We start from the raw sequence: 20,273 nt of genomic DNA on the forward strand, positions 1-20,273 counted from the left end.
AAAACTGAACAAGCTAATGCATTCATGCTGTGGGAGCATGAAAGAGACTAAAAATAAAACCTGTCCAGGAATGTTATGGGAAACCTGGAATTTTCCTCTTGTAGCATTCTCTTAAAATATTCAATGGATGGCTGCATCCACATCAGCCAAACTAATTTCCTCCTTATTTGTTGGCTATCATGAATTCTTTCGGATCCAAATTGGTGACTTTCCTTGATAATACTGGCATAAATTCTTGTATAGAAAGAATGGATTGTTTGTCAGGAGAATCAGGGAAGCAGACACAGTGTGAAACCCAGGCACGCTTCTCTGCAGTGTCTTTATCTTCCTGTGCTTACACTTTCTGCACTGTGCCTGTGCTTCCAAACAACATACACATGTTTATAAAAAAGAAAAAAAAATCGAAAAGCTTGCCAGTATAGACAGTATTTAAATCTTGGACATCAAGCGAAATAATGTAGAGAGTAAGGTTCAAGGCGAAAGATCAGACAGCCAGAGGACATGCCTTGGATTTTCTTTGGAGCTTGATGTCTGCAGAAGTAGAGAAATGAGCAGTGGGGAGGAAGTAGAAGGAATGATCTGTGAGTTAATAAGAAAATAAAACTGGAGATGGAGCTGAAGGCAAGGAAAGGGAGGAGGTGGGGAGAAGAAATGAAAGAATAGAGCGATAGATGGGAAGAGATAGATGGGATAGATGGGGGGGAGGAAGGGAGGGATGGACTATGTGGGCTATGCAGGGTATGGAGCTTAGACTCTAAACCTTGCTGCTGTACTTAGCGGCAAGGAGTTACATGGAGTAACAGCCCTGACCCAGAGAGTCACACCTGAAAGTGTTAACAGAGACCCAGCGATCAGTGCAGGATACAGACTTTGCATAGGAGACTAATCTAAAGAATGTCTAAAGCAGATTCTGAGAGCCTTTCCTCAGGGAACCAGACCTATAAGAATAGAGTGGTCAGCAGAAGGCTTTCTTCTGAAAATTTTCTGTTTTTTTTTTCTCAGTTAGATGACAAACTGGCTGTTGAATTATGCAGTCTGTGTCATTAGTGGTCAGTATGATCGGTAACCCTGATGGTGAGCAGAGCAGTGCCAGAAAAGCTGTGGGTGAATAGGCCAGGAGATCTTGTTGCTGCCTCACAAGCAATGCGTAAACTGGGTAAATGAAGAAAGGATGCTCACATTGAGATTCAGGAGAAAGGGTTTGAAAAAAAGGTTGAGTTGAATGCTACCAGCTTCAAGTCCTGCTAAAACAACAGTCACACAGTGCTTTTGAATTTGAAGAGGTTATAACAAAGTTGATGTTTGGTGCCTATCATATCTGATTTTGTTTTTAAAAGGTTTATATTTGTTTTTATTTGTGTGTGTGTGTTTGCATGTGTTTGTGCATGTGTGTGAATGTGTGTGGATACATGTCTGTATGTGAAACATGTTCTAGAAGAGGGTGTCAAATTCTCTGGAACAGGAGTTACAGGTAGATTTAAGCCTCTGGATCTGCGTGCTCAGATCCAAACCAACATCTTCAATGAGATCCACAAACACTCCTAACTGCTGACCCATCTCTGCAGCCCAAAGTAGTTGTATTTTTTATAAATGGCATGTAAAGAATAACCCACAGTAGAGCTTACACTTTATAATGGGACTTTCTCTGGAGCACCAGCTCCCAAATAATTGACATGGAGATTTTTTTATTAATTATGAATGATTGTCTTTCGCTTCAGCTTGTTCCCCGACTAGCTCTTAACTTAAATTTCCCTGTTTATACTAATTTAAGTTCTGCCAATCGGCTCATTACCCCTCCACAATACCACATGTCTGACTCCCTCTATTTCTGGCTGGTGAATCCTCCTCACTCATATTCCTTCCCCCAACTCCTATCTCTGTCTGATGTCCTGCCTATTATCCTCTGTTTCAGGTATTGGCTGTTAGCTCTTTATTAAATGAATCAGAGGGTGTTGGAGGGAGTGTTTACAAAATATGATGCAGACAGACATAAGAATAACAATACTAACATCCTGTCTATAATAAGATCTCCGCATCTACAGAAATCAGGATTTGAATAACACACACACACACAAAATCATCCCCAAAACCCATCTCAATTCTTATATATTTTTGTTTCCTCATTATTCTCTCACTAACATATCTTTTATTTATTTTATTTTTACATTCATCTTAAATAGTGTTTTCACTCAGCTTCAAAGCCCAATAAACACACATATAAATTAATATTTATTTTATTGTCACTAATCTTATGTTCTATGCTGATTGTATTCCTCAGAACACTGAGATAAAAAGATTTTTTCATTAAGACATGGTATAGAAAAAAATCAGAGGCAGTAATGGAGTGACTGTGTGGCTTATGATCCAAAGAGAACACTTCTGAGAATGCAAGGGGATAGATACCATTGTCACAATATGCTAGCAGCATGATCTGGAAAGATTCAGGAAAAAGTGGGGACAACTGAGCACCTGAGAAAGAGGAGACTTCAGTGCTCAAGGGCATTTTCATCTTGTGGGACTTAGAGAAAGTTGCCTTATGGATAGTAACAGTATATTCAGGGCTAAAATTATATTTTAAAGGGCTCTTGACACACTGCTGTGTCTGAAAGGTCCCCCGGAAGTTCCAAAGCAGCATTGTGCAAAGTTGTGAACACTGGGCCATGATCCTATCACTGCAGTTTTGACATAATTGGAGGATTAATCCATTGATGTATTCTTCACTCCATAGGCTATTTCTCAGTGGTAAAAATAATAGGAAGTGACGCCTATTTGGAAAAAATAGGGATGTGACCCTATAGTAAACATTTCATCAACAGTCATTTCCTGTCATTCTCTGTTTCCTGACCACCCTGTTGACAGAGGCTTAGTATCATAGTTTATTTTTGTTTTGATGTACTTCCTTGTTATAACTCAGACAATGGATCCAAGTAACCACAGACTGAAACTTTGTAACCATTAACTAAAATAACATTTTCATCTTTATGCTGATTGTCTCGGGTATTTTGTTACAGTAACAGATGCCAGATTAAAACAAATATTAACCAAAAATGTTGCATAGGCGAAACAGATGCCTCTAGATAACCCAAAATGCATGGGCTCTTTAGTGGTCTGTGCTCTGATTGCTGACATCTGTTCTGAGGAGTTCACTTTATATGTCTGGGTTGTACAGCTATAGGAAAGATTTCATGACTTCTAGAATGTAGAAGTATATAGTGAGTGCAACTGACATGGAAGTTCTGCAGTGCTGTGGGAAGTGTTGCTCTGGTATTTTGTCAGGAAGAGGTAGAAGCAGAGTGCTGGCTAAAGTTCCCAAGCATTTTAGGAAATTCTCCTAAGGTTTCTTCCTCTGTCTTCGGGTAACCTCTGCCACCTGCAAGTCTGAATGAGAAAGTCAAAAAAGAAAGAAAGAAAGGAAGGAAGGAAGAAAGGGATGGAGGGAGGGAGGAAGGAAGGAAGGAAGGAAGGAAGGAAGGAAGGAAGGAAGGAAAGATCTCTCTCTTAGGTAATTGCAATATAACTGTTGAATCTAACATTTTCAATTCGCCCTGAGGACTCCATAGTGTCTAATCACCTTTGAGCTTTCTTGTAAACTTTCTTTGTGACATTACCATCTTTGTTGTTGAACATTCTAGTACTGCTTCACTGATGCTTTCTTTTTCCTCTTCCTGGTTGGTGGATAGGCCAATTGGTATTCTCAGTGGTTCTCTTTGTAAACTATTTTTATCCTGTCCTGGAGGTTTCACTATCACTGTGCTCATGATCCCAAATCATACTCCAACCTCTATCTTCTGTTCTGTTTAGAATACTGTCATTTTCACCATACATTTATTTCTGGTTATTCAAGCAAAACTCACCACTTCTTTTAAGATAAGTTCCCACATCTGGCTGCCATTTAGATCTGTAGAGAAGTTAACACAATACTATACTCTTTCACACACTCATATTGTTTTAGTAATAAAGGATGGTGTACAGCTTTTACCCTATACTATGCTTCAGAAATCACATGAAAATGAGTCAGTTTCTATCAATCTTTCCCCTAGACTTCAGTAGCACAGAACTGCAGTTGCCTGACACATGCTATTGGCCTTAATGTTTACACTATAGAGTTGCTGAGTAGAATATGCAGAGACGATGTATACCCAAGAGAAAAGAAAGGCAAGTTGACTTGAAATTTCAATTGTTCAGTTTTCTTCTAAAACCTACAAGTCAATTTAATTAGGAGCAATCAGGAAAGTTATAAAATGGTTATATTATTTATGTAACTAAAGAGGTAGCAGAAATGAAGAGTATCTCTGCAATATTCTAATTTTTAACCCATCAGGGGAATAGTGGGGACAATGATGAAATATATCATATTGATCAACAATAAGATTATAAGGATTAAGTATGCACACATGAATTAAATTGTTAGTCATTTTTATAAAACTGTCTTTGTTTCTCAGTTTTTCTTTTAACCCAGCTATCATACAAATAATTGAGACGTGTTTATGTTTGTTTAATAATAAGCTTCACAACACAAGAACTGAGCAGTTATTAATCTATTCTTAATCCTTTAAACTAATTTGGCTTCCTCCCAGCATACTTCCCAGAGCTACTTATAAATTGAAGCATTCCTTGCTGTGCTGTCTCTCCTGGGCCCTCCTGGACATCTGCCCATGGCTGAATTCCTCCTTCCTCCTTCCCTGGCTTGCAGGAAGCCCACCTGTATTCTCTCTCATACTCAGCAATTGGCTATAAGTTACTTTATTAACATATCATGGAACAATTGAGGAACAGTGTTCACATAACATTGAGACAAGAGATTCTCAGAACAAGTATTGCTACCAGATATGGTTAGGTACAGAAATTAGCATTTGAATTACCGAATAACCTTAGGAGTATGTGAGATACTGTGTCATCTGGTCAGGTTACCAGGAAATGAAAATACACAAGTTAAAATTCATTAATAACTTAAGTCCATTATCACCACAAGTAAAATTAAAAAAAAATCATCTGAATTTCTCCAACCTTTTCATCTGTCTCAACTGCTTGGTCCTAAGTAGATATTTCTTTTTAAAATTTTTAATTTTCACTTTTTACAACTTATTCACTTTGTATTCCAATTGTAGCCCCCCTCATCTCTTCCCTGTCCCACCCTCCCTCACTCTTTCCCCCTTTCTCTCTCCTCCCTCCCTATCCCCTTCTCTTAGTCCACTGAAAAGGGGATACATCCTCCCCTGCCATCTGACCCTAGCCTGTCAAGTCTCACCAAGACTGCCTGGACCCTCTTCTTGTGTGTACTGGAAAGTCTGTACCACCAGAGGAAAGTGATCAGAGAGCAGGCAACTGGGTTCATGTCAGAGACAGATTCTGTGCCCTTTACTCAGAGACCCACATGGAGAATGAGCTACTTATGGGCTACATCCATGCAGGGGGTCTAGGACCTCTCCATGCATGGTTCTTGGTTGGTGCATCAGTCTCTGCAGACCTGCCTGAGCCCAGAGTTTTTGACTCTGTTGGTCTCCTTATGGAATATCTGTCTCTTCCAGGTCCTTCTATCCTCTTTGTTTTCCATAAGACTCTCTGTGCTCTGCCCAAAGTTTGCCTGTGAGTCTCTGCATCTGCTTTGATTCCCTGTAGGGTAGAGCCTTTCAGAGGACATTTATGGTAGGTTCCCATTCTGTTCCCTCTCTTCAATAGCTTTCCGTGTATATTCTATTTGTCCTTTTGAATGAGAATTAAGCACCCTTCCTAGGGTCCTCCTTGTTATATAGCTTCTTTAGGCTTGTGAATTATAGTATCATTATTTTGTAATATATAGTTAATATCCGCTTATAAGTGAGTATATTCCATGCATGTCATTCTGGTTTTAGGTTACCTCACTCAGGATGAACTTATCTAGTTCTTTCCACTTGCCTGAAAATTTCATGATTTTCTTGTTTTTAATATCTGAGTAGTATTCCACTTTGTAAACGTACCACAGTTTCTGTATCCATCCTTTCATTAAGGGACATCTAGGCTGTTTTTCAGATTCTGGCTACTATGAATAAAGCTGCTATGAACATAGTTGAGCAAATGTCCTTGTTGTATGGTTGAGTCTTTTGGATATATGCCTAGGAGTGGTATAGCTGGATCTTGAGGAAGCACTATTCCTAATTGTCTGAGAAAGCACCAGATTGATTTCCAAAGTGGTTGTACCAATTTACATTCCCACCAGCAGTGGAAGAGGGTTCCCCTTTCTCCACATCCTCTCAGCAAGTGTTGCCACTTAATTTTTGATCTTAGCCATTCTGATGGGTGTAAGATAGAATCTCAGAGTTGTTTTGATTTGCATTTCCCTGATGACAAAGAATGTTGAGCATTTCTCTAAGTGTTTCTTAACTATCCGATATTCCTCTGTTGAGAATTCTCTGTTTAGCTATGTACTCTATTTTTTAATTGGATTATTTAGTTTGTTGGTGTTTAATTTTTTGAGTTTTATATATTCTGGATATTAGCCCTCTGTCACTAAGTAGATATTTCTAAATTTAAGATGTGCTATGACCCTTGTGAAGGCTACAACTCAGTCGGTCTCAAACCACATGCCTCAAGTCTTTCTGGAAAGTCCCCAAACAAGCTCCACCCATCCAGTTAATTTAAGAAACAAAGACAAGGGCTAGAGAGATGGTCAGTGGTTGAGAGTGATTACTGCTTTTGAAGAAGACTTGAGGTCATTTCCTAGCACCCACATGAAGGGAGGTGTCAAATCTACTGTAACTCCCCATCGGTAGTGTTCTCAAAGTTTTTTAGTAAATATTCATGGTGTCAGATGGCAGATAGATGATGAAAAATTTTACTGCCATGTTAAATGTCACTCAAATCCAGTGACCCAAAGACTGGTACTAAATTATAACTTGAGATGATTCTCAGCAAGAGCATTGTTTTGACTCTACCATTGATTGCAACTTGGTTGTAAACCCAACTATACATTCTTTGTTTCTTCTGGAGGACAGTACATCAACCATAACTACCCTTTCAAGCTTAAAAATTGTGTGTTCATAGGTGGTCAGGCTTAGTGCAGTTTCTTTTCTATTCACTCCACTGAAAATCTCTTGGTTTTCATTTTTATTTTGAGAGTGTTATTCTGATAACCTTCCCTCTGATAGAGTGTGAGATTCACTCTGTAAGGAGAAGGCATTTCCAGTCTGGAACCACAGTGGCTGCTTCTACCACTTCTTAGGAAATGTTTCTGATTTAAAGCCTTGTCTCCAGGACTATATTTCATGTATGCCATGGTTTGAATATGGTTTGTTTCCTTTAAAATTTATGCTGAAATTTGATCAGCATTGCCTTAAAAGATGGAGAGGTCTTTAATTATAATGAATGTCTTTCTCAAAGGAAGGAATTTGTTACTATAAGAATGAATGGTTATACTGCAAGGCCACACATACCATGCTTGTTTCTTCCATGTATGTATACCTGTCAGTTATTCTCTTTCCATTCTTAGACACATGATACCCTTTCTGACTGCAACACCCAATCTTAACAGTACTACCTATAACTATGTTCTAAATAAATCCATCTGTCATAGCAATTCTGTGAGAACAGAAGAAAATGAATGAGACAATATATAACTAGACAGGCTAGGTCAACTTATAACTACCACGTGAGGCCTTAACTGTTGAGTGTGAGCAAATCTTGTTGGCTCCTGAAATGCTCTTTGGGAAATGAAAGCAAAATAAAACTCAGCGCAGCAACCCTGTGCTGCCTAGCCTTAGGTGAAACAGAAGTCCATACTGGCTCTTGTAAAATGCTATTGGAACCAAACCATGCCAATCATTCATGTGTGGTTCTTTACTGATTTACAAGAGCAACAGTAGAGTTCAGTGCTTGAAAGCTTCGCTAGCTAGGCTATCAAACCTTGTTTACCAGCCTCTTAACTAGACCAGCCCTAGTACTCTAACACACAAGAAAGCCAATATCTCTCAGTTGGAGGCAATTCATTGCCTTCTTTCCCCTAATACCAAAATCTAGTCTTATTCTGCTTTATTAGTAACATAAGGGCAAAGATTCAAGGCTAAGGGGAAGCAACAATCTGTTCCCAGGTCAGTTTTATGGTTTTCACATGGCTGCACCCTAAAATCTGAGCTTTTACCAAGTTCTATATTCCACTTCCATCAGGCTTATTACTGAATTTCCTCTCTGAATACAGTCACTACTGTGCAGTGTAAGCTTCAGGAACTCTGTATGGACAAAGTTCCATTGTATGTATGTAAGACCTACAATTGCCTCATGCATGGATGTAGTTTATATCAGCTGGATAAGCAACAGGAAACACCCTATCGCAAAGCTAGATGTCTGTACAAACCACCAAAGCCAGTATCTCCCAAACTCATATTCAAGTCCAAAGCCCCAAAGCACGTGTTTGTTTCTCAAACACATGGTCCTGTATTATTAAAATTCTTCAAAGCTCCTGAACAATTAATGTAATATTGAGGTGCTTTGGGACAATTCATAAATATATCCCTATACTTGACTTGAGTTTTGAACAACATAATACATAAGTAAAACATACAGAATAGAACATAAACCTTGTTCATGGTGAACAAGGTGAAACTGACATTGGTGATGATAGAGGCACTTGAGTGTACCAGTGCTGGACCCAGAACCAAACAGGCACATTAATCCAGCTCTGAGGACCCGCTGTCTCTGAATCTTACAGTATGGAGAAAGACAGCAGTAAGTTATCTCTGTGTGCAAGATCTTAGTGGACGAAGAGCAGTGAGGAGAGGGCTGGACTTCTGCCTGTGTTCTTCACATTAAGAGGAACACGCCCAAAGGCAACAGTTATGTCCACGTGGACAGGAACACCAGAAGCAAGGGGGAAGTTTTCCTTCTCAGCAATATAAGATATAATGAAAGCTCAGGGAATCAATGCTGAAAAATTTTCCAGCTGATGAGTACATTCACATTTCAGAAACTAAGGCATCTCCATGACTAAATTAATGAAGGCTATTTTCCTAGCTGTCAGGTATAATCCAACAGTACACATCTCATACTTAACATCTGTGTCTGTGTTTCTGTATTTGCTTTCATTCAGAAAGTGATCATGTGACATCTGAACGCAAGGGAGAATGCCTATTGTTTGAAAACTACAGAAAAAAATTCCAAGTTGGACGAAAAATGTATTTAATCACTAGCCTCCATCTACATGTTCTAATTCACAATAGCTTTAGAAGCCAAACTGCTTCTTTTGAGGTGAATTGTCTCCCATACCTAAAGCAATCCTACTAAATATATTACAGTGAAGTTGGCAAGCTTGTTCTGTAAGCAGTCAGATGGGGGATTTTTTTTTCAGCCTTTAAGGTCTTATAGTTTCCAGTGCAATTGCTAAATGCCTTTTGTGTAGACAAAGAAACAAACAAAATGAAGTAGGAGAGAAAATGGATGGTTGTTGATGAAAGCTTGCTTCAGCCACACAGTTGGCCCTCTGGCCATAGCTGTTGAAAGCTGATCTATTGTGTTTGAGACGGTTCCCTAAGAAGATGTCAGACACACAAGGATTTGGTAGTAACAGTCTCTCAGGTTTCTCTTAATTAGAAAACACTATTGGATTCTTAAAACTATTCTGTATTTTTAAAAAATATTATACATAGATTTTATTTTGTAGCCCTTAAGCCAATGCAGGTAAAAATGAGTAATATTATCAGCTCTAAGGGATTTCATCAGTCATTATTATTTCTTAATTTTTGTTTTAAGAAGTCAACAATGGCCCCTAAATACCCAATTTAAAAGTGCAACATATGCAAGTTAATTTGCTTTTAGTAAATAGATTCTGCAGAGAAGTCAGAATGTTATTTGCTTTTATTTATGATACAAACCCAAATACAACATGGGGCCTTCCTTGAATAAAACGTCAAACAAATTGAGGAAATAAGCTAACATTTTAAAATTATTTTAAAATTGAAACTAATTTTGTCTTCCTTGCTTCTTAAATGAATAACTTTGTTTTTTGTATTTTTGGTTAGCAGTATAAGAATAGGTAAAATATTTTACAGAGAATTTGATGAAGCACTCTTATGTTTTTAAATCTTTGTCTGCATGTTCATGTGCTCTATAACTCTATATTTTCTACCCATGTATAAAATAAGTCGCATTATTTTTTACTGTTGCAAGGAATTACAGTATGTTCATTTTCAAGTGACATACCTCTCAACCCCAAATAACTGCTCTCAACTCTGCCAGTACATTTGAACAATCTATCAAAGAGTTTGTGAACAAAAGCAGTCAAGGCTCCAGGGGTGGAGCTTGTGCTCATGTTTTTAAGAGATCTTACAGTTTTTCTGTGTTGACAACTTTTGTTGCCTGATCTGACTTCATAAAAAATCAGAAAAGCTGATTGTGTATGAGAGGCAGTTTCTCTTAACAGCAGGAATTAAATTATTGATTTTGCATGCTAGTGACCAAGTTACTCTCCCTGCTTTTAAATGATAACTACAAAAGTATGTTAAACAGAAATGGGAAAACTGAAGAAAGCGGTTATTTTGAGGTGCATTGTGGCTGCTATGGCTTCCGGGTGTGGGATAAGCAGACATGTTTATTACAGGAGTACTGGGCAGCTAATGCCAAGGCATACTGGGGCTCTTTCTGCCTTCATCTAATAATCCATCATTAAGCTTGTAAACAGCTGTAATTTGTGCTTTAATTTCTGAACTGTTTCCTTTTTTTCTGGCTTAAAGTTAACTCACACACAAGACTTAAGTAAATATTAATAAGCTTGGGTTTCTCAGCTCAAGATGCTGCTCTGTGTATGGAGTTCAGATAATGCAAACCTAAGAAACAGAGCCAGATAAGAGAAGAAAAGGTGAAGGAGGTCAGAAGACAGATGTTTTTGTCTAAGATGGCCCTGGGGTAATTACTCAGTATTCTGGCCTTGACGTCATAGCGATTTGGATCACATTCCAGTCAACATCTGTGTGAACTTTTGCCTGGGTTCAGGCTGTTCATTACCATACCTTTCTTGGAATTTAAATCTTTCAGTTTTGAGTCATATACCAGTTTAAGTTTGAGGTTTTGGGGGAAAAATCCTGTTTATATCCTGTTTTCATGACAGTGTGTAAGCACACTCTACTTGTGCTATCCCCTTGTACTGCTGGGAACGCTTAGTGTGATGTGGCTACTGTTTTGTTGATTTTATAGCTTTGTTCCTGATGAGGCAGATGAATGGATTTTTTTATATTAATTACAGCTTATTTACTTTGTATCCCAGCTGTAGCCCCCTCCCACAATCCCTCCCAATCCCATACTCCCTCCCTCATCTCCTTCCTGCCCCTCTCTAAGACCACTGATAGGGAAGGTCCTCTTCCCCTTCCATCTGACCCTAGTTTATCAAGTCTCATCAGGAGTGGCTGTAATGTCCTCCTCTGTGGCCTAGCAAGACTGATCCTCCCTCAGTGGGGGGAAAGTTAAAAGAGCCTGCCACTGAGTTCATGTCAGAGACAGTCCCTGTTCCCCTTACTAGGGATACCCACTTGGATGCTAAGCTGCCATGGGCTACATCTAAGCAGGGGTTCTAGGTATATCCATACATGGTCCATGGTTGGAGAATCAGTCTCAGAAAAGATCCCTGTGATCATCCTGAGTGAGGTATCCCAGAAGCAGAAAGATACACATGGTATATAGCCACTTATAAGTGGATACTAGTCCTATAAGATAGGATAAACATACTAAAATCTTCACACCTAAAGAAGCTAAACAAGAATGAGGTCCTGGGGTAAGATGATCAACCCTCACTTAGAAAGACAAATGGGATGGACATTGGAAGTAGGAGAAAGCAAGAAACAGGACAGGAGCCTACCAAATAGGGCCTCTGAAAGATACTACCTAGCAGGGTATCAAAGCAGATGCCGAGACTCATAACCAAACCTTGGGCAGAGTGCAGGGAATCACACAGATTTTTATACAATGTTCCTTGATAGCCCTTCCAGCTAGGCACCATACTCATGGCACATCAGCCTAGACTCTCTTGAGCTATAGTGAAGTTCTGCTATTTAGCAGGTGACAAGGACAAAACTGCTATTTGGAGAGTTTGTAAGTATACTGATACCTCTACATAGAAAGAGCCTGAGAGAAGCACTTAAAGAAATGCTCAGTGTCATTAGCCATCAGGGAAATGCAAATCAAAACAACCCTGAGATTTCACCTTACACCCATCAGAATGGCCAAGATGAAAAACTCAAGTGACAACACATGCTGGAGAGGTTGTGGAGAAAGGGGAACCCTCCTCCACTGCTGGTGGGAATGTAAACTGGTACAACCACTCTGGAAATCAATTTGGCGCTTTCTCAGACAACTAGGAATAGCACTTCCTCAAGATCCAGCTATACCACTCCTAGGCATGTATCCAAAAGAGGCTCAAGTACACAATAAGGACATTTGCTCAGCCATGTTTGTTGCAGCTTTATTTGTAATAGCCAGAAGCTGGAAACAACCCAGATGGCCCTCAACTGAAGAATGGATACAGAAATTGTGGTATATCTACACAATGGAATATTACTCAGCAATGAAAAACAAGGAAATCATGAAATTTGCAGGTAAATGGTGGGATCTGGAAAGGATCATCCTGAGTGAGCTATTGCAGAAGCAGAAAGACACACATGGTATATACTCACTCATATAGACATATAATATAGGATAAACCTACTAAAATCTGTACATCTAAAGAAACTAATCAAGAGGGAGGACTCTGGCTAAGATGCTCAATCCTCATTCAGAAAGGCAAAGAGGATAGATACCAGAAGAAGAAGTAAACAGGAAACAAGTTAGGAGCCTCCCACAGAGGACCTCTGAAATGCTCTGCCCTGCAGACTATCAATGTAGACATTGAGACTTTTGGCCAAACTTTGGGCAGAATGCAGGGAATCTTTTTTTTTTTTTTCAATGCAGTTTATTCAGGAACCTTGAACAATCCTCGGGCCCTGGGGAAAGCCAGCCCACAGCTTAAATAGCCTCTGGGTAGCCAACCCAGGCATGCCACATGGGCAATGCAGATAGGTCCACATACATGGAAGCAAGCCAGATCCTCAGCCTTAGCCAAATGTGGAATTGTTCATGACAGAGAGCACTCACCATCGGGAAGGTGGAAGGCAGAAACCAGCTCCATCTTTAAGGCATAGCATTCCGCAGCTCTCTACAGTTCCCCCTTTTCGTTTTAGATGCATCAGGCAAGAGTAGAGGTCTGATCTCTGATATTAGAAATAAATTGGGACTTTGTACCGATGTTCATTTAGGTGTCATCCACCCAAAGAGCATCAACCCCGTCCGATACCTTTTTCTCAGAGGAGGGACCTGGGGCATCAACCCGCATGCAATCAGACATGCTCTTCTCTGGGTCCAAAGCGGCTGACCCTGAGTGCAGTGCTTAGCCTCGCATCCTGAGCGTATCATTTTAGCTTTTTATGGTATCCAACCATGCTTGGGGAGAATGTCCTGCTTCAATGGCTGTAAAGGCCTGAATGATCATGGCTGCATCACACTGTTGTGAGACTCTAATCTTGCATATATACCACAGGCAAACCAAGGAGACCAACACCAGAATGCTTGCTAACGCTCCCATGCCCGCCCATTCCTTCAGATGATTCATGGTTGCAGCAATCCATGATGATAATCCTGTGGCTAGTCCGAATGCAGGGAATCTTATGAAAGAAGTGGGAAATAATAGTAAGAGCTGGAGAGGACAGGAACTCCACAAGGAGAGCAACAGAACCAGAAAGTTTGGGCATAGGGGTCTTTCCTGAGACTCATACTCCAACCAAGTACCATGCATGGAGATAACCTAGAACCCCTGCACAGATGTAGCCCATGGCAGTTCAGTGTCCAAGTGGGTTCCATAGTAATGAGAACAGGGACTGCTTCTGACATGAACTGATTGGCCTGCTCTTTGATCACCTCCCCCTGATGGGGGAGCAGCCTTACCAGGCCTCAGAGGAAGACAATGCAGCCACTCCTCATGAGACCTAACAGACTACGATCAGAAGGAAGAAAAGGAAACCCTCCCCTACCAGTGGACTTGGGGAGGGGAGTATGTGGAGAAGGGGGAGGAAGGGAGGGGTTGGGAGGAGAGGAGGGAGGGAACTAGAAGGGGAATACAAAGTAAATAAAATATAATTTAAAAAATAAATAAATAAAAAGAAAGAGCCTGTAGCAGACAGAGCACCTGAAGGAAAATGAAAGACATATTGGATAAATCTTCCTGGTTCATTACTTTGCACTCTCAGTATTAACTTTCTGGTAAACAATGCAGAGGATGGAGACAGACCGGGCCTTAGTTTTGATCCTTCATTTTTACATTTACATCCTTAGATTTCTTGACTTTCTCTTAAATTTCAGTCTTTTCATCCAGAAATGGGAATAGCAATGTGCAACCTTGTTGGATCAGTAAAAGATTAAATGAGGTGTTTGCAAACTTCTTAATGCCTATCCCAAAGCAGATGGCCTTCTAGCAAAGTAACAGCAAAGGCTCAGGTAGTGTGCAGTAACAACGCAGAAGACAATGGCATTTTCTCTGCTGTTCAAGCTGTTGTTCCAGGTTCAAAACAAACTATGAAAGTTTCATCAAGGACAAAGATTTTAGTTTCCTTTCCTTTTTTATTTATTTTTATTTTTTAACACTTTGAGGTTTTAAATAGAGAGAGAAGAGCAAAGTTGTGTAAAGAGGAAGGCTAGATTGCTTTCAAACACAGCAATCTAAAATTTATGAGTCTTTTAGAACAAATCGATTTTTACTTTGTGCAAAATCAGCTAAAGCTCGCATTCCATCTTTACCCTGCTTTATATGGAAAGGCCATTAATGATTTGTGGACAGGGCATTAAGTAGCTCTGAATTATCAAGTGAGAAAATTCTTCCTCTTGATATCTTTATTCTTTCTGATTATGTCAAGTTCTGGATGACACTATGGTCTTGGTAATAACAGATGTTAACAAAATATGTCAGAGACCAAATGGGGGAAAAAAACTGACTGCAAACTAAATAATGCAAGATTGCATCTAGTGATGAAGTTTTGATATTTAACTCCTAATTTTGATAGATTAAAATGGTGGACAAAAATCCATTTTTATAGATTTATTTTTTGATAAAAACTGAACTATCTGAAAAGAAGTGCTACTGGATAGCAACATAATTGATAGCCCTATTTGGAGATAGTAGGTTCGATAGCTTCTTCCTGGGAAGGCTAGACCAGCTGCTCTGCCCTGTTCCTTCAGAGTTGAGATGCTGAACAAAAAAGAGGGAATCTGACTCACTCATCTGCTTGGAGAGCTCATGTACTAGGTGATGACTCAAAACACTACTTTGGCATGACTACTCTTCCTCCTCCCACTCTGCCAGCCATATCTCTGTGGGAGGCAGAGAACAGGAAAGAAACTAAGAAACAAGATGAGTAGGAGGATGAATATTGATTCTCAACTTGTCTGGAAGGGTACTTTGTAAAGTTGTTTTTGTGAAAATGAAAAACTTCTGTTGTGTGAACACAGCTTCACATAATTTTAACCTAGCAATCAAAAGATCAAAAGATCACAACTGTTGCATTATTTATGGGTTTGCAATTATTTTTCTCCCTGGTTATATAGCTACTTTCCCTCATCTAGAGGAGACATTTTTCACTTTATAAAATCTATATACCTATCTATCATCTTTCATCTATCCATATGTCTATCTATCTATCTATCTATCTATCTATCTATCTATCTATCTATCTATCTACCTATCCTACCTACCTATCACCTGTCTATCAATCATCTATACAACCTTTCTATTGCCATCATCTTTGTCTTTCTTTTCATCTAATTTCCTTTTACTATTTGTGCTGTTCTGTGTTTTTTCTTTTTATTTATTCATCTTTCATACAATACATCCTGACTTCAGTTTCCCCTCCACTTCTCCCAGCTCCCCCCACTAGCTGCCCTCTCCCCCAGATCCTACTGCTTCTCCATTTCCCATCAGAAAAGAGCAAGCTTCCCAGGCATATCAACCAAACATGGCATAACAAAATATAACAAGAATAGGCACAAATCCTCTTATCAAGGCTGGATGAGCCAACCTAGTAGGAGGAAAAGTGTCCTGAGAGCAGGCAAAATTGTCAGATAGTCCCACCTCCACTGGTAGGAATCCCACAAAAAACCCCAAGTTAAACAAATACAGCATGTATACAGAGGGCCTGGTACAGGCCCTTGCAGGCACTGTGATTGCTCTTTCAATCTCTGAGTACCCCATGAGGCCAGCTTAGTTGATTCTTTGGACTCTGTTTACCTGGTATTCTTGACCTCTCTGGCTCTTACAATTCTTCCTCGCCTTCTTCCTCAGGGTTCACAGAGATCCACTTCATGTTTGTGTGTGGGTCCCTGCATCTGTTACAATCAGCTGCTGGAGGAAGTCTCTCTGATGATGATTGGGCTAAGCATCTATCCATGAGTATAGCAGAATATCATTATGAATCATCTCATTGATTTTTTTTTTTTTTTTTGTGGAGGGCAGTTTGGTTCTGTGTTTTTTAAAGTGTTCTGATAAAACATTTTATGGGAAATAACCTGTAAATAACAATGTAAAAGCACTAATTAGAACATTTTATTTTGATAAATTATTCCCAGATAATCTGTAATTGTGTCACTAATGCACATACCAAACGTCTATTGAAAGCTTTGTGCCCTTATATTCTGAGCCACAACAATGCCCACTGAATGAAGAGGCTATGATTCTTTTTAACTCTTACTATTTGTTCTTTTTTGTTAGTTTGATTGGTTGGTTGGTTGCTCTGTTGGTTTTTGGAAACAAAGGTTTTCTGTGTAATCTTGAGATCTGTTTGCTTCTGTGTTGTTCTTTTTCTTGAATCATGTCTATCAGTCTGACTTTAGGTATATTTGCTGAAGTATATGACATACTTTACATTTGCAAAGGAACAGGTAGGGCATTGTGACAGAAGGGATCAAGGAGTTGGCTTCTTTCCCATTCTTTTTATTCTTCAGGGGACTATAACCCAAAGGCAAATGAACTTTGCCAAGGTGATACCTCTGGATGCCACAGCTGGAGGTGGAACCTAGCCCAAGCATTGTTAGTGAGGGCTGTAGTGTCCCATTTACCTACCAAAAGACACATGGCTAGAAATCACTTGCTTTAATCTCTTGTGAAATGCCAGTATTCACAGGCTTCACAGATGCTCTTAAAAATAGGCATTTATTTCAAATTAATACCACAAAGCTATTCATTACATGTTCCTCAACTTTTATTAAATACTTTATAGTGCATCCTCTGTAAGTTTTGAACCTGATTTACCACTAAATGGGAACACTCACCCACCACTGAAACAAGACAAACATCAAAGCCTTCTCAACAGCAGGCACTTTTTTTTCCTTTCCCTCCTCCTTTCCTTCCCTCCTCTCTCTCTCTCTCTCTCTCTCTCTCTCTCTCTCTCTCTCTCTCTTTCTCCTGTTTCCAGGCATTAGAAGTTTAGGAAGCTATATCTCAAGTAGCAGCTTGCTTGGAAATCTTTCCATCTTTTCTTCAAAGCAATGTCTTCTAATTTATATGTATTGGCTGATAATTGGTGTTGGAACATTTGCTGCTTAGGAGAAGATATTAAAAATGGTATTTTCTAGGTATAACATTTCTCCTCCAGAAATATTTTTAGGCACATCGAGAAATGTTTTATCTGATATGATATTTGTTTTGCATGTAGATTTAGATATTATTCCTCAAGACTGATTCACAGCTACAAACAATTGGGTGGATTGTTTGTATACCATATATATGTAAGTTATATACGTAGAAGTATATAATGCTCTGCCACATATGACATTTTAGCTGAACACAGACTACGTTTATCACAATGGTTCGATAAAGTTATGATGGATGTACAAAATAGCACATTCAAGACAACCCCAGCATACAGAAGTTTACTGAGCTCCCAGGCATATAAAAGGATAGCATGTACAATTACATGCAGAAATGATAACATTTCCTGATAACAAGTAGCTCACTGACTTATGTGTTCACCTCACATAAATTTTATTTTATTTTTTATTTTATAGAAGACTGCTTGTACATAGTTACTGTGACGCAGTCCAGGACACTGTCTCATCGCACTTCATCTGTTGATGGCTTCAGCATCCTGTGTTGTGACCTATACCACTGAGGTTGGTGTATGTTCAGGGCTGCTCCCACAGTATGGACATTGTATAAGAATGACTATTACAGAAGCTCGCCATCATTAAACTGAGAAAGACAGCCCCAGTCTAAAAATTTGTACACATACTAATACGACATTACACATGTGTCCCAGTTCTGCCCTGAGACCGTAGGTGTACCAAACATTTCCAGAGCAGGTGTATTCTAAGCCACAGCTCAGCAGTCAGTCCTCTGTGGTAGTGGAATGCTAATTATGATAATTATATCCATGTTGTAAAGACATGATAAAAAAATCACTTGGTGTTCTATAAATATATAGTTATTAATTTTTTTCAATTAAACCTAAAACTAAAAGCTGGAAAGATGATTTGGTAAGTTAAAAAAGGCTTCTAGTGCAAACCAAATGATCTGGGTTCAATCCCTAGAAACCATTGCCTTCACCAAGACAAAACCATACCTGAAGATTTCTTCTGACTTTCATATGTACATCTCTTGACATTTGCATGCCAACACACACACACACACACACACACACACACACATACACACACACAGATACACACACACACATACAAATAGACACACAGACACACATACAGAGAGACATGCATACACACACATATACATACACAGACATACCCAAACACACTAAAATAAATAATGAATATAATTAAATTAAAACAACAACTAAATTAAAACAATTAAGTCAATCTCTAAGAAAAATACTTAAGAATTATCATAGATAATAAGATACCACATAGTAAACCTGAAAGTGATATAAGCATCAAATGACTATCTCTAGTTTTGAAATTATTTTACTAGGAAAGAAGAGCTAATGGTGAAGAAAAGTATTAAGGTGAAATTTTAGGATTCAAAATTTATTCAAGTCCTTCTTCGGTGTTAAAAAGCAAAATAAGAATGCCTCCCCATAATGCACCTTTACACAAGTACGCATGAGAATGATATGTACATGTATGCATGTACACAGTAAAAAAAAAGCAAGCATTTCTTTTGAATGTTTTGGAGCTGCAAGCAAGTAACACTTGTGGGAATGTACACTTGTGCCTTGTATTGAACCTCTGTGAGGATGATATCCTGACCACAGAGTTCTAATTGTCTTGCAGCTTCTGAGGGAGGCTGAAGTAAGCCTCCCTGAGAAGGATTCATGCAGGAGGGTTCCTTTTTCATCAAATTCTGCAAAACACACCAAGTTATGGTGGAAGATGATTGTTGTTTGGTTGGGGGTTGGGAGCAAGGAACAGTGGAGAAGGCATGAAAGACGGTTTTAAGCATTTTCTCCTAAAACTTTGGACTCCTAACATTGAATGAATTCTTATTTTAGAAAGAAAAAAAAAAAAAAACACCTTTAACTCTTACAGATTTAATTTTCTACCAGTAAGCAGAGAGAAAAAAAAGCTGTCAAGCTTCAATGTTCCTTTTGTTGTTACATTACTTCTCTTTAGTGTAATGATTTTTCTTTTTTTTTTTTTCAATGCAGTTTATTCAGGAATCTTGAACAATCCTCGGACCCTGGGGAAAGCCAGCCCACAGCTTAAATAGCCTCTGGGTGGCCAACCCAGGCGTGCCACGTGGGCAATGCAGATAGGTCCACATACATGGAAGCAAGCCAGATCCTCAGCCTTAGCCAAATGTGGAATTGTTCGTGACAGAGAGCACTCACCATCGGGAAGGTGGAAGGCAGAAACCAGCTCCATCTTTAAGGCATAGCATTCCGCAGCTCTCTACAGTTCCCCCTTTTTGTTTTAGACGCATCAGGCAAGAGTAGAGGTCTGATCTCTGATATTAGAAAGAAATTGGGACTTTGTACCGATGTTCATTTAGGTGTCATCCACCCAAAGAGCATCAGACCGTCCGATACCTTTTTCTCAGAGGCGGGACCTGGGGCATCAACCCGCATGCAATCAGACATGCTCTTCTCTGGGTCCAAAGCGGCTGACCCTGAGTGCAGTGCTTAGCCTCGCATCCTGAGCGTATCATTTTAGCTTTTTATGGTATCCAACCATGCTTGGGGAGAATGTCCTGCTTCAATGGCTGTAAAGGCCTGAATGGTCATGGCTGCATTACACTGTTGTGAGACTCTAATCTTGCATATATACCACAGGCAAACCAAGGAGAC

This window comes from Meriones unguiculatus, chromosome 6 (assembly GCF_030254825.1).
Source record: "Meriones unguiculatus strain TT.TT164.6M chromosome 6, Bangor_MerUng_6.1, whole genome shotgun sequence".
Taxonomy (NCBI): domain Eukaryota; kingdom Metazoa; phylum Chordata; class Mammalia; order Rodentia; family Muridae; genus Meriones; species Meriones unguiculatus.